Below are 14,124 nucleotides of genomic sequence, written 5' to 3'. Positions count from 1 at the left end.
ACAAGAATTAAGTAATACACATGCAGCCACAACTAAATTACTTAGAGATGAACTTAGTGCAGTCGCTAAACAATGTTCTGAAAACGCAACACAGTTACGCGACGAGTTTAAATTAATGTCAGCAGAAGTTTCACGCACCCTGGATGCGAAAGTAGACACGAAATTTGACCAACAGAACAGCCAAATTGACGAACGTTTTAATCACCACCTACAAAACAGTGAAACGCGTTACCGTAAATTTATACAGGAACAGAATAAATTAAAGCAACAAGTCATGGAAACAATTACTGCACAGAGACAGGAAGATAAGCGTAAATTGTTTACGAAAGCAAAAACATACGTAGACAACAATATTGCTACAGTATCGGACGAAATCAAACAGTTGAACACCGAATTGCATGATGAAATCTCCGATCTTAAAACAAAAACAGACACACACACATTAGCCTTTCAGACAATGACCAACAGACTTGAAAAGTTGGAACTAATACAGGATCCCGATGCCATCAAAGCAGACGTTAAAAAATTGAACAAAACCACACGTAAAATACAAAAAGAAATTAATGCTTGTGATACTAAAAACGATGATCAGGTAAAAGCACTGACTGAAAAACGTGATGAATTGGCCAGTCGTATTGATGTTATCGAAAATAATAATGACACCAAATCAGACGATACGTCACCAGTTTCGCTTAATCAAACACCAGAATTCCAAAATTTACAGCAGACAATCAGTGAGATAGGTTCGTCCAATAATACATTATGTAGAAAATTGTCATCTTTACAGCACGAGTTGACTGAGATGAAAAATATTTCAGCCTTTAACACATCACAGCATACGCCACTTTCCGAACATTTGTCAGACTCACACAGCCAGTATAATTTAGGTAATTTACAGAGAGTACGTGAGTTAGATTCCGAACAGTCACAGACAAACAGATTATCATACAACCCTGAACCTCTTCATACATACAGAGACGATAATTTTGATTACAAGCACTTTCTATCCTTGAGAAAATTTAAGGTATTTAAAAATGACAGAACACAGATTCACCCCTTGGATTGGATACAACAATTTAGCTTTGCTTTTCCACCAACTTGGCCCGTAACACACAAACTTGAATTTATTCGCAGTTTTTTGGAAGGCGAACCGGCAACTCGTATGAGACCGATCGCGAGACAATGCTACTCCGTAGAAGAATTTCAGAATGCTTTTCTGTCAGCGTATTGGTCGAAGACGACACAGCGCGGAATCAAGGATCAAAAATGGTTCAAATGGCTCTGAGCACTATGGGACTTAACATCTATGGTCATCAGTCCCCTAGAACTTAGAACTACTTAAACCTAACTAACCTAAGGACATCACACAACATCCAGTCATCACGAGGAAGAGAAAATCCCTGACCCCGCGGTGAATCGAACCCGGGAACCCGGGCGTAGGAAGCGAGAACGCTACCGCACGACACGGGCTGCGGACAAGGATCAATTAATTAGTTTACCGAATTATGAGAAAACACATGGTCCAACAAAACCAGTACTTAAGTGAGCCATACAGTGAATCTGCACTTATCCAATTATGTATTTATAAATTACCACGATCGTTAAGAGTATCACTTTGAACAGGTCAGCAGAAAGAAAATATTTCGGCATTCAGAGATCTGTTACAGCTTTTGGAAGTTCAGCAATCAGATTATTCCTTCATAAACAAAAATTTTTCACATCATAACCAAGGCCAACCAACATACAGTAATTACGATCAGCCACGCTATTTCAATAGCAAAGGTAATATACGCTCCAGGAACGACAACCACCAGAACTTTAATAACAGACAAAATTTTAATTATCAGTATCGTCAAAATTATCAGCAACAGGAACCACATTTTGGTAACAATAGAGGTTTTTCCCAACAACAGCAACAAAACCAACCGGTTAGCATACCTAACCAACAATGTAATGTGCAAGGTCAACCAAGCTTTAATGTTTCGCCGCCTACACGTATAGCGTCGGCTCCGCCAAATAGTAACGCACAGCAACAAGGAAATCACTACGTACAGAAGACACATCATTTCAATTCCTATCGCAACGTGCCGTATAGCAATGACTATCATGACAGACGTAAAAGTAATGAGCACAATTTTCAGTGTACGTTTAATAACAGTCGGTCTTACCAGCAGCATAATCAACCGCAACAAAAGATTATCATGAATGAACCAGACAGTAGATATCATCCCGAACGTAATACGTCAGGACGAAATGACAGAACAGTACAAATAGTCGAAATGCCACAGCATCCTCCCGCAAATAACAGCACGTCAGAAAGAATTTGACTAGATACAGTACAGGTTGCATCTTCCAGCAACGCAAGGAGTACTTTTGACACAGAGAGTCTTGTTCACGAAATTGTTATTAGTTTTGACGACATCCGATACACACTTTTGCATGAAAGACAGAATCACAACGTATGTAGACGACATCCTTATCGCAGAAGCTAACTGGTCTGAACACAATCTGATTCTTAAACAACTGTTACAAACTTTTCGTGCACAGGGACTCATGGTTAATCTTAGCAAACCGCACTTTGATAAAACTTCCATAAAATTTCTTGGACATGTAATTTCAGCAGAAGGCATTGCGCCTGACCCGGAAAAACTTCAGGCTTTACGTGACATTACTGTTCCTACGACGATGAAACAGTTACGCAGCTTTTTGGGATTAATTAACTTTTTCCGTAAATTTATTCATTACTCTGCTTTAGACACCCCTAGATTGTCCCAGTTGACGGGTAAAAACACTATTTTGTCATGGTATAGCCAAGTACATTCTGAATTTGTCAATCTAAAACATGCTTTGTTGAATGCATCACTTTTATCACACCCAGATCTAACTAGAAATTTTTCCATTGCCACCGACAGTTCTAACACCACTTTAGGCGTACACATTTTTCAGGAAATTGAAGAAGATGGTTCTACAGTAATTAAAAACATTGCCTTTGCGTGTCGCATTCTGTTACCTGCTGAACGCAATTATTCTGTTACAGAACTTGAAACATTATGTGTTGTATGGGCATTTACGAGATTTAGGCATTTTCTTTATGGAAGACATACTACCGTTTACACAGACCATAGAGCTATCCAGTTTTTACTTTCAGCAAAATTTACACATGACAGATTAAGCAGATGGAAACTTTATTTACAGGAATTTAATTTTACAATTGTTCACATTCCCGGTACACAAAATGTTGTAGCAGACGCACTATCCCGTTCTCTCAGCAACAATCAGCAAGACATCGCAACCAACTTCTGCCAAGCAAATTTTAGTGTCATGTATATTCAACAAGTCGCATTTGAAAATTTCATTTCGTCGTCATTACGAGACATAGCACAGGAGCAGAGCAAAGACAACGTATGGAAAGAAATGAAACACCTTTGGCAAGATAGGAATAATGTTACCATCAGAAACCATTACACTGTACGCAATAATATTATGTTTCGCCGCTCTCACCCTGACAGCAACAATTGGTTACTATGTATTCCTGACGAGCTTGTTAACAAATTAATTTGGTATACTCATTTAAGTTACGCACATTATGGAACCAGAAAATGTTTTCTTATACTGAGACAGAACTGTTATTTTGCCAACATGGAGAAACGTATACGACGAGTTTTAGCGTCATGTAAAATCTGCCAGAAAGCTAAATCAGACACGACTTCACATATTCCTCCGTTACATCCCATTGTACCCGTTAAATTGAGACACATGGCCGCTGTAGAAATTTTTGGTCCGATTCCCAGATCTAGTAGAGGCTTTTGCTACATCTTTGTCGCTGTTGAACTCACTTCGAAATTTGTTACCTTCACTCCGTTACGCAAAGCTACTGCTAAATCGATTTCGAATGCATTTGTAAAACATTTTTTATTTCATGTTGGGCATGTATTGAAAGTAATTTCCGACAATGGACCACAGTTTCGATCTGCTATATGGACACGTATGTTGCGAGCTAGAAACATTTATCCGATCTATATATCCAAGTATCACGCTTCTTCGAATCCTTGTCAACGACTAATGAAAGAAATTGGTAAACTATGTAGAATATACTGCCATAAAAAACATATTGATTGGGACACACACATACTCTCATTCCAGGATGTAATTAACTCCATACCAAATGAATCTACTATGCTATCTCCGACTGTTATATTGAAAAATGTTGAATCATCTAACAAAATTAAAGAATTAGTATCCTTTCCTACATCTCGTCGACTACGACACCATGAAATAATTGACATTGCGCTCAACAACATTAAACGCGCCGCAGAGCGCCGGAGAAGACAGCAAAAACAGGTTTGTACACGCCGTGACTTTCACATAGGACAGAAGATATTAGTACGCACACACTATTTATCCAAAAGAGGAAAGAGTAGATGCAGTAAATTTGAGCTTCTATACGCAGGTCCATATAGAATTCGCAGCATTCCTCACCCCAATGTAGTACATGTCGAAACTTTGAGAACCAGAAAAAGCAAAGGCAATCATCATGTCTCCAATATTAAACCCTTTATCGAATGAACATACTTTATGATTTGTCACACTGTAATGCTATTTCATGATATTTATATGACCACTTAAGCAATTATATTTATGTGACTACTTACTGATAATGATCGTATTTTTTCTTGGCAAGTGCCCGGCATGGTAAGGTTAGCATGTCGCTTTTCTTTTCGTTATATATCAGACAGTGCACATTTTCCATTTTTTGTGTATATATGATTGTTTTCGTATCGAAAGTAGAATTTTTGTCTGTAATCACTATGTAATCTTTAAGATATAACAAACACCAGTTGACTTTGACATTTTCCTTATGATATCTCAATATCTTGACTATTCTACACTTTTTGCCACTACATTATGATACTGTGTGTACATTTTTTGCACTTGAAAACTGTCTATGTTTTTGACCTAATACGTTTTCTGTCATGCTATGCTGTATGCTTAGTTGTATCACTAGAAACAAGTTTTTATCTAATGGGTATATGATTAAAATGCAAGATATTAATCCTTATTCATCATTTTCAGAAAGCAATAAAGTGTACAAGAAATAAATTAAACAAACCACAGTGGTTTACTCTGAAATGGAAATTTTACCATCGGAATGAACAAAAGAAAATGCAATATCTTGTCATGAAGAGTAAATGGATCAGAATTAACAAGCATTAACCAGAATATACTATACACATCGTATGATAGCAGTCTTGACTAATTATTTTTCTTTCAGAATACGAGGTGATTGAGCAAGCTGTCAGAGAGAACTACACATCTTAGTTTTAGTGATGAAATATGCTAAAAATAAGAAACTCTATAGTATGAATAGTTGTATGACGTAAATGGTAATATGAATAATGAAGTGCCCTTTTTTGCAGGTGATAATAAATGATGATGAATAATTATATGAAGAATATGCTAATATGAATAATGAGGTTTTTCTTTGCAGGTGATGATAGTGATGAAGTTATGGTAATGTGAATAATGAAGTTTTTCTTTGCAGATGATGATGATAATGATGTTTGTATATTTAGTGTTAGTTAAGAGATGCTATGTAGTTATTTAAGTATTTGTTGCAGTTCGTTTTGACAGTAGGTCTTATGTTGCATGGTATAATGACTGAATGTTTTGGAAAGGACAGCTAGAGTACATACATATTGAGTACACGTTTCATTACCTGTTAATTCGAAGTTCACTACTTTTCAGCATAATATGCGTTTCTTCTTTCAGCTCAATAATCCTTTTTGTATTTTTTCCAGGAGAAGCTATTCATGAAATTAATGTGCTATAAGCAGTTAGTCATTAAACCTGTTCTAGTACTTGCATTTTTTTTTACCCATTTGTGTGTATCATTCATGAATGTGATCACATATACTCTACTTGTTTCATAACCTTGCTACAGCTGACTCATGATGAATGACGTTATTAATCCTTATTTCCAGCAATAAGTCAAAAGCAAATATTTTAATGCCCCAGCAATTAATTATCGATCCCAACGCAATGCATTGCTAGCAAAAAAAATTATTACCAGTCCCAACTATTACCAGTATACAACCAAATAATGCTACCAGTTTAAGAGATATTTCTAGTTCTAAATATAATGCAAATTTCTCAGATGTATTGAATCCATTATATCTATGTATTATTGGACTACAGACCTTGAGTAATAGTTACAGTGTGTTACATTTTAAATATGTCCTATGTCACTTGAATGATGAGTTCTGAGTAATACTGAATGATGTTTTGTAATAATGCATAAATGCTATGCCAATAATTTCTATAAATAATATTTTTGTTATGCTCTATAAATGCTATGCCAATAATTAATTCATTTTGAGTGATGACTTCTGAATAATACTGAATAATGTTTTGTAAAACTATATGAATACTTTGAAACTGGCCAATGAGTGCCAATGATTACTGCAATCAGATGAGTTATGAATAGTGTTTTGTAATACTCAATACTTGCTACATGTTTAGTAACTGGACAATGAATGCCAATGATTACTATAATTAGATTAATTATGTATAAATAGTATGCCATTAATTAACTCTTACTTTGAATGATGACTTCTGAATAATGCATAAAAATACTTTGTAACTGGCCAATGAGTGCCAATATTTACTGTAATCAGACGACTTATGAATAATTTTCTGTAATAATCCATACATACTACTTAAATGCTGTGTAAATAGCCAATTAATGCCAATAATTACTCAAATCGGTTGATAGACTAGTGTAATTCTCAATTATGACTAGCATAAGACTTAATGTCCTTCACCTTCTGACCTAATTACCAGAAATTACTGCAATATCCGTTTGTCGTGTCCATCCTCATGAACATGGAGCACTATATTTGGTTTTTGCACTAATTCTACGTTGATGTAAGAGTATGGATTCTACAAGAATGTGGTGTTGACATATCAAGTTGTACACCACTTTGAACGATTGAGATGTCATTATGGTCCTACTGTTTGGTGTACCTAATGTACTACCAAAATGATAACATTGAATATTAATACAACATTTCAGTGTCTTGGCTTTACTGATAAATACTTCAGGGAAGAGAACTTCAGATTGTCTCACTTGGTGTTGTGCTTCTGTAGAACGATATGGACTTTCGGTGCAACTACGTGCAACCTACTGTGCTACAACCATGATGCAATCCTTCCCATTCCTTTCCTAGTTCTTGTAAAATGCTAAAGATTTTTACATTGCGTGTGCACTTTATTTCACTCCATGGTATGTTGTAAATATGCTAAAGACTTCTACAGTGCGTGTGCACTTTATGTAATTTGTTAATATATTTTGTACTCATTGCGTATACTTTTTGTCATTTCTTGATATATTCTATACTCAGTGCGTGTGCACTCTATTTCATTACTTAATATGTTCTGCTCTTATCAATAATGTATATACTCTGTAGACTTCGTTAATTAAGTAGATTATACAAAAATTTGTTGCTCATGGCAAGTCCAATTGACTCACCATCGCTGCCAAATTTTTGCCCCCCCCCCCCCCCCACCCCCAGTGGAAGGTTATGTAAGAGGTCCGAGCAGATGTAATTTCGATGTATTGCTCACGTGCTGCCTGCGATATGCAAGGTATAAGAGAATCTCAGACCAGAGAACAGCGTTGACTGCAGTAGGAACTGTGTAGCTGTAGCAGTAAGTTGTTGCTAGCGAGCAGTCTCGTGTATCGTGTTGGCTGGGCCGGTCGTGGTGCAGCGATGCCGGAGCCTGAGCATTATTGTATAAGGTAAAAAGCAGCCTCGTGCATATGTAGTATTGTTATCTCAAGTCCCATGTAAATGTTTAAAAATCTCCTAATAATAATCTTTCTCATAAAAAGTAACCTTTAACAACCATTCATTTCAATTTAAAGAATTTACTAATTTCTCCAATCCATGATGATCCCGATTATTGCAAAAGAAAAATCAGTTGTTTCCTTTCATACATGACAAATCTATCAGCCAGCATTGCACAGGGCTGTGCCAGAAAAATTTATTGTAAGAGCAGATATATATGCGTTATCCAGCGACTTCACTGAGGTAAGAATTTTTCTTTTTTATTCAGAATAATCTTTCAGGGCCATGACGCAGCACTGCTGACGTCCAAAATTTACCAGGTTAAATTCACAGTCAATTATTGAAAAGTTATAAGCGAGCGACAATTTAATTGAGAGGTTAGTTACATTGTATTATTACCAGGTTACTGAACTTATTTTTTGTTAGGACATAATTATAATTTTTTACTGTTGACAGGTTAAGGAATTATTCTGTTTTGAGGTTACACTAAATGAGGATATTATTTATATTATTTATTTTATTTTGTGGGGAGGTTATAACCTACTAGAGAAAATATACAGTTGAAAAGATACCAAAAACAGGATCAGGTCTATAGAAATGCATAAAAAATGTTAACATCTAGTAAACGCCGTTTTATTTTTTTCGACCGCGGCAATAATACTGGTTATTGTACTACAAGAGATACCCGCCAGGGTAGCCGAGAGCGCTAATGCGCTGTTTCTTGGACTCGGGTAGGCGCGCCGGCCCCGGATAGAATCTGCCCGGCGGATTAACGACGAGGGCCTGTATGCCGGCCAGCCTGGATGTGGTTTTTAGGTTCAAAATGGCTCTGAGCACTATGGGACTTAACTTCTGAGGTCATCAGTCCCCTAGAACTTAGAACTACCTAAACCTAACTAACCTAAGGACATCACACACAACCATGCCCATGGCAGGATTCGAACCTGCGACCGTAGCGGTCGCGCTTCTAGACTGTAATGCCTACAATCGCTCGGCCACCCCGGCCGGCGAGGGTACGTATGTTTCTGACATAAAAAAGACGTATAAAATCCGTTAATTTCCTTAGTCACAGAACAGAAGTCTCCCGACTTTGTTCTAGTTGGTTCGCAAGCAGTTAGAGTGGCATCGGAACAGCTCGGTCTCTTCCTAGGACACAAAAATAGAATAGAGGAAATAATTTTGTCATCTTAAAATTTGTCATCTTAAAATTTGTCACCGTAGTGATTCGGGTAGAAAACTTTCAGGGTGGTTGTATGTCAGATTTTGTATTAAGAGCGTTACATTCCACACGACTAATACTTTGGAAACCATATGGCTTTAAGATTATAGTGTTTTTAAGAGCAGAACCGAGCAGACTTAGGACTGTGTTTGTTCTATCATTTCCCTCTTGCCAGTGCCTTCCTAGTACGGACTCCAGACACTGGAATAACACTCCAGAATTCATTGCACAGATGATTTACGGAAAATGTTTCATTTGCCTGGAGCTCCATCATGCATAAACCACATGTTTCTTTTAATTTCATAGGCTTCCGCGACCAGAGTCAGTCGTCATAAAAGTTTACTGGGTATGGTACCACGTCATAATGCATAAAACTACTGCTGCTGGAGAAAAACCGACGTTTCTGCCACTGTTGCTGCGGCCTTCTTCTGGGTCTACGGGTGTGTTCTAGCTATGCAGTGTCTCTCTTATTTTGTTTTTACTGTTCACTGCGCATTTCATTACGTCACAATTTAAAAGATAGTTCGTTTCATTGGTCACTTAAGGAGGAAGGAGAGGAAACTTTATTTTAATAGGTTATTGCGGAGGAAGAAGAAGAACGTCACCTCTGTTGTCTATTGTCTCTTGTGTTGTGTGCCATGATTGGTGGTCGCCGTCGAATGAAAAGTTGGCTGCTGTTTACCAAATGCCGGACGTAGGCCGCGCGTCGGCAGTTACTCGCCGGTAGTGCTCGTACCTCGTGTTGACAGTGCGGTCTGTTGGGTTCTGATTGCTGGCAGCCAAGATGGGGCGAGCCTAGGTCCATCCTCTCATCACAATACTTAAACATCCATATAACATGAATAGACAGCTGCTTGCAGGTGTTCCTCAATGCTACTGACTCATGTTTCCATATGCTGCGATGCCTGCCACATTTTTTATTTGTATTTATTTATTTGCCAGTAAGATAACAGTAACGTTTTTTATTTCTACTACCGCGTGCGTGTTGTGAGCAGTATCTTCCGAGGACGTTCAACATCAGAACAGTGATCATGAGGAGGCATGAACAGGCAGAACACCTGGATATCTGTTACCTGTCACTGAAACAAAACAATCATTTATTGCAAGTGATAGCCTGCTCGATATAGTCTTCTTTCCTGGCCAGGTGACAAAACTTTACACACACACGTAGGTCTGTGTAAGCGAGTTACGGAACAAATATGATGGATCTGAGCGTGCTGACGATATTTTTTCGATATATCTGAAGAGAGACGCGGTAAAATGTTACAGGGTGATATTAGGACGTTCTGTTAAAAGGAGTGACACGATGGGTTAAAGTTTGGACGCAGATAGTTCGTAGTTTTCTTACCTATTTTATATGTTACAAAATAACGAAGAGGAATGCTCTCGAACGTTATAAATGACTGTATAGATACTGATCTGCATCGATATTTCATATGTATGAAATTCATGTAATGTTCTCATGCATGACAATTTGTAATTTAAACATGAGAAATGCTCTAAAATATACCGGTTTTGCTCATAAAACAAATATAAATCGACTGTGTTATTCTAACGGAATAATGACTGTTTTTATTATTATCGTCATGATTGTGTGTTTAAAAATATACAGGGTGTCCCACTCAAACCTCTGATTTCAAGGACCCAGGAGAGAAAAACCACAGTAGGACAATGAAAATTGCACCACCTTGAAGAGCATCTCAAAGAACTTATATTCCCACGTCAGAAGTGACTAGTATCGTCGCCAGAGTGCAGTATGGTCGCATGAAGAAAAAATGGCGACTCCGCAGCAGCGCGCGCAAGCAGTAGTGTGGTGTGCAGAAACAAAATCGCCGATTACTGGTGTAAAAAAATTATCGTCGTTTGTATGAATGTGATCCATCAGATGTGAAAACAATTAAGGAATGGTATAGGAAGTTTCTGGCAACAGGAAGTGTTCTGAAACATTCTAGTGGTGCACGTTACGGAGTTTCAGAAGAAACAGTGGAGGACATCTAACGTTTCTCAGAAGCCCATGTAAGTCAATTCGTCAAGCATCTAGGCAACTTGATGTACTTCTTCAATACTGGATTGTGTAGTTCACCAGCGTCTTCGTATGTGTGCTTACAAAGTGTAAATTCTGCAACATCTGACGCCGAACTACAAACCACCCCGACAACAATTTGCTGTGGATATGCTGCAACATATGGATGCCAGCTTCCTGGAAAGATGTTCATTCTTAGATGAGGCAACCTTTCATCTATCAGGAAGGATTAATAGGCATAAAGTTCGGATTTGGGGTTCCCAAAATCCGCACATTGTCACTGAAAATGTTCCTGATAACCATAAACTAAACGACTGGTGTAGGCTAATGCACGACAGGATTGTTGGACCGTTCTTCTTTGCGGGAAAAACAGTGAATGGATCAGTGTGTCTGGACATGTTAGAGCAGTTTATGTACCGTCAGATACAAGACTGGCAACCCAACATCATTTTTCAACAAGATGGAGCTCCGTCGCTTTGGTCATCGGCTCTTCGCAAGTTCCTAGATAGGAAATTTCCCAGTCGTTGGATCTGACGCGGAGGACCCATTGCCTGGCCACCACGTTCACCCAACATTACGCTACTTGATTTTTTCATGTGGGGATTTGTGAAGGACCGCTTGTATGCGACCAAAGTGTACGATATTCCTACCTTGCGACGTTCGTATCACTAATGTGATTGCAAAATTAGCATAGGAAATCTTACAAAGAACTTGGCAAGAAATAGAATATAGACCTGATATTCTTCGTGCCACAAATGTTTCAATGTAGATGTGTATTGATGATAAAAAAAAATCTTTGAGATGCTCTACAGTGTGGTGCATTTTTCATTGTCGTATCTACTGTGCTTTTTTCCTGGGTCTTTTAAATCAGGGAGGTTTGAGTGGGAAATATTACCACAAGTCCTGTATTATTTCGTACTTCCTAATCTCTACTTATAAAGTAGCCACCACTTGAATTACAGCTTGTTGTGGAACCTAGAAATGATAGTGTTTTTCTTGGCATGTAAGTAGATTGTGTGAAACAGGCACTTCTGTGATGACCAGATTGCTTCCAAAACTACAGAACAAGAATCTGCTGCTACCGCAAATGTGGCCTGCTGGATATTGTCTTTTTCTTAAAGTACATGTTACATAAGCTTTCCGCACAGGTCAGTAGAGGCGAGTTATGGAGCAAATATTTTCGATGCCAGCACGCAGACGGAATTTATTCCCGATGTTTCGTTGAAGTCGTGTAAGATTCTTTACCAGGTGACGTCAGGAGGTTCTATTACAAGGCATGCTCTCACGACTTGTTTTTTTTACCATCGCACTGGTAAAACGGGACCTGCCATAGAGTACAAAACAACACTCTTCTTGAATAATAGCTTGTTGTTGCCAGACGTAAAATGATACCGTGAAAGGCTGTATTCTGTAATGTTACTTCACGTGTCTGTGATGCATGTGATTTCAGGCTGATATGAACACCAGGGACGTTCTCAAACAACGTAATTTTGTCTATCAATATGAAAGAAATAGGTTAACGTAGATGTTTCGTTAGACTACAGCTCTTTTTTTCTTCAGAGTTTAAACTTCTCACTTTTTCTTTACCCCGGCGAGAGTTTCGACGTAATGAGGACATTCTGCAGTGATCCGTAGTTTTCACAGCGAAATAGAAGTCTTTTCGATTTTACATAGGGTAGACATGTATAGGCGATGTGAGCTAAGTTAATGTATCTGTTAGATCAGGGCTTCCCAACGCGTTGTCCGCAGACCCCTCAGGGGTCCGCCGGCTCTTTGTAGGGGGTCCGCGGCCACCTTTCACTAAATCGTGTAAAATAATGAGTAAAATTATTGAATAAAAATGTGAAAATCAAATTCATCACTATTTTTTTTCGTGTGAAAAACATGTGTACTTTTACTTCAGGTCGTATTACCAAGCAGCCTCTGCGGTTCCTAAGTGAGAACGCATACACAGTTTAGTGCCGAAGAATGCGGCTTCTCTGATCGACTGTTTCGCAAGAATACGGGAGTCGTTTGTGCGCCGGCTCACGGCGCTAGATGCACTGAAACTTTTTACGCATGCGCAGAGCGAGCTTTGTAGACCAATCACAGCGCTCGCTGGCACGTATGCGTCCCCAGGCATCATTAAATGTTAAACTTGCTTTGTCAGTGCACTGCGCATTTCATAAGTCGATTTTTGACCAGTTTATTACTTCTATCATGGATCGGTGGCTGAAGTCAGGATCATTGAAGAAGGGTGCAGTTTCTCCATCGCCTTCACAACAAGGGAAGTTTCCAGTTGAAATGAATGAGGAGGGAGGACGACCAAATGAAGAATAATCACAAGAAGCTCCACAGCCGGATCTATTATGTGAAAACGCTGCAAGTACTCCATTGGTTGCAATAACCTGTGGAAGTGGGATAGTTGGCCCGAGTGGCCAAGCGGTTCTAGGCGCTACAGTCTGGAACCGCGCGGCCGCTACGGTCGCAGATTCGAATCCTGCCTCGGGTATGCAGGTGTGTGATGTTCAAATGGTTCAAATGGCTCTGAGCACTATGGGACTCAACTGCTGAGGTCATTAGTCCCCTAGAACTTAGAACTAGTTAAACCTAACTAACCTAAGGACATCACAAACATCCATGCCCGAGGCAGGATTCGAACCTGCGACCGTAGCGGTCTTGCGGTTCCAGACTGCAGCGCCTTTAACCGCACGGCCACTTCGGCCGGCGGTGTGTGATGTCCTTAGGTTATTTAGGTTTAAGTAGTTCTATGTTCTAGGGGACTGATGACCTCAGAAGTTACGTCCCATAGTGCTCAGAGCCATTTGAACCATTTGTTTTGAAGTGGGATAACCAAGAAGCGTAAGTACAACGAAAACTATTTAGAAATGGGCTTTATGGAGACAAAGGAGGGTAAAGCTCAGTGTGTAATTTGTGCGCCTGTCCTTCCGAACAGTTCAATGCTTCCAGTTAAATTGCGCCGTTATTTTGAAGGTACTCACCCGGATTTCCAGGCTAAAGACATCGATTTATTTAAAAGAAAGAGTGCTGAACTA

At 38.8% G+C, this 14,124-nt stretch overlaps 1 protein-coding gene across 1 annotated transcript in view; it reads left to right on the top strand.

Annotated features, from left to right (window-relative positions):
• The window catches only part of LOC126203612 (lysosome membrane protein 2-like), a 438,898-nt gene that overhangs the window by 244,482 nt on the left and 180,292 nt on the right, over positions 1-14,124 (top strand). The window lies entirely within an intron of this gene.

Source organism: Schistocerca nitens, chromosome 9 (genome assembly GCF_023898315.1).
Source record: "Schistocerca nitens isolate TAMUIC-IGC-003100 chromosome 9, iqSchNite1.1, whole genome shotgun sequence".
Taxonomy (NCBI): Eukaryota; Metazoa; Arthropoda; class Insecta; order Orthoptera; family Acrididae; genus Schistocerca; species Schistocerca nitens.
Note: the sequence above shows the minus strand (reverse complement) of the source record. Positions and strands in the feature narration are given on the sequence as shown.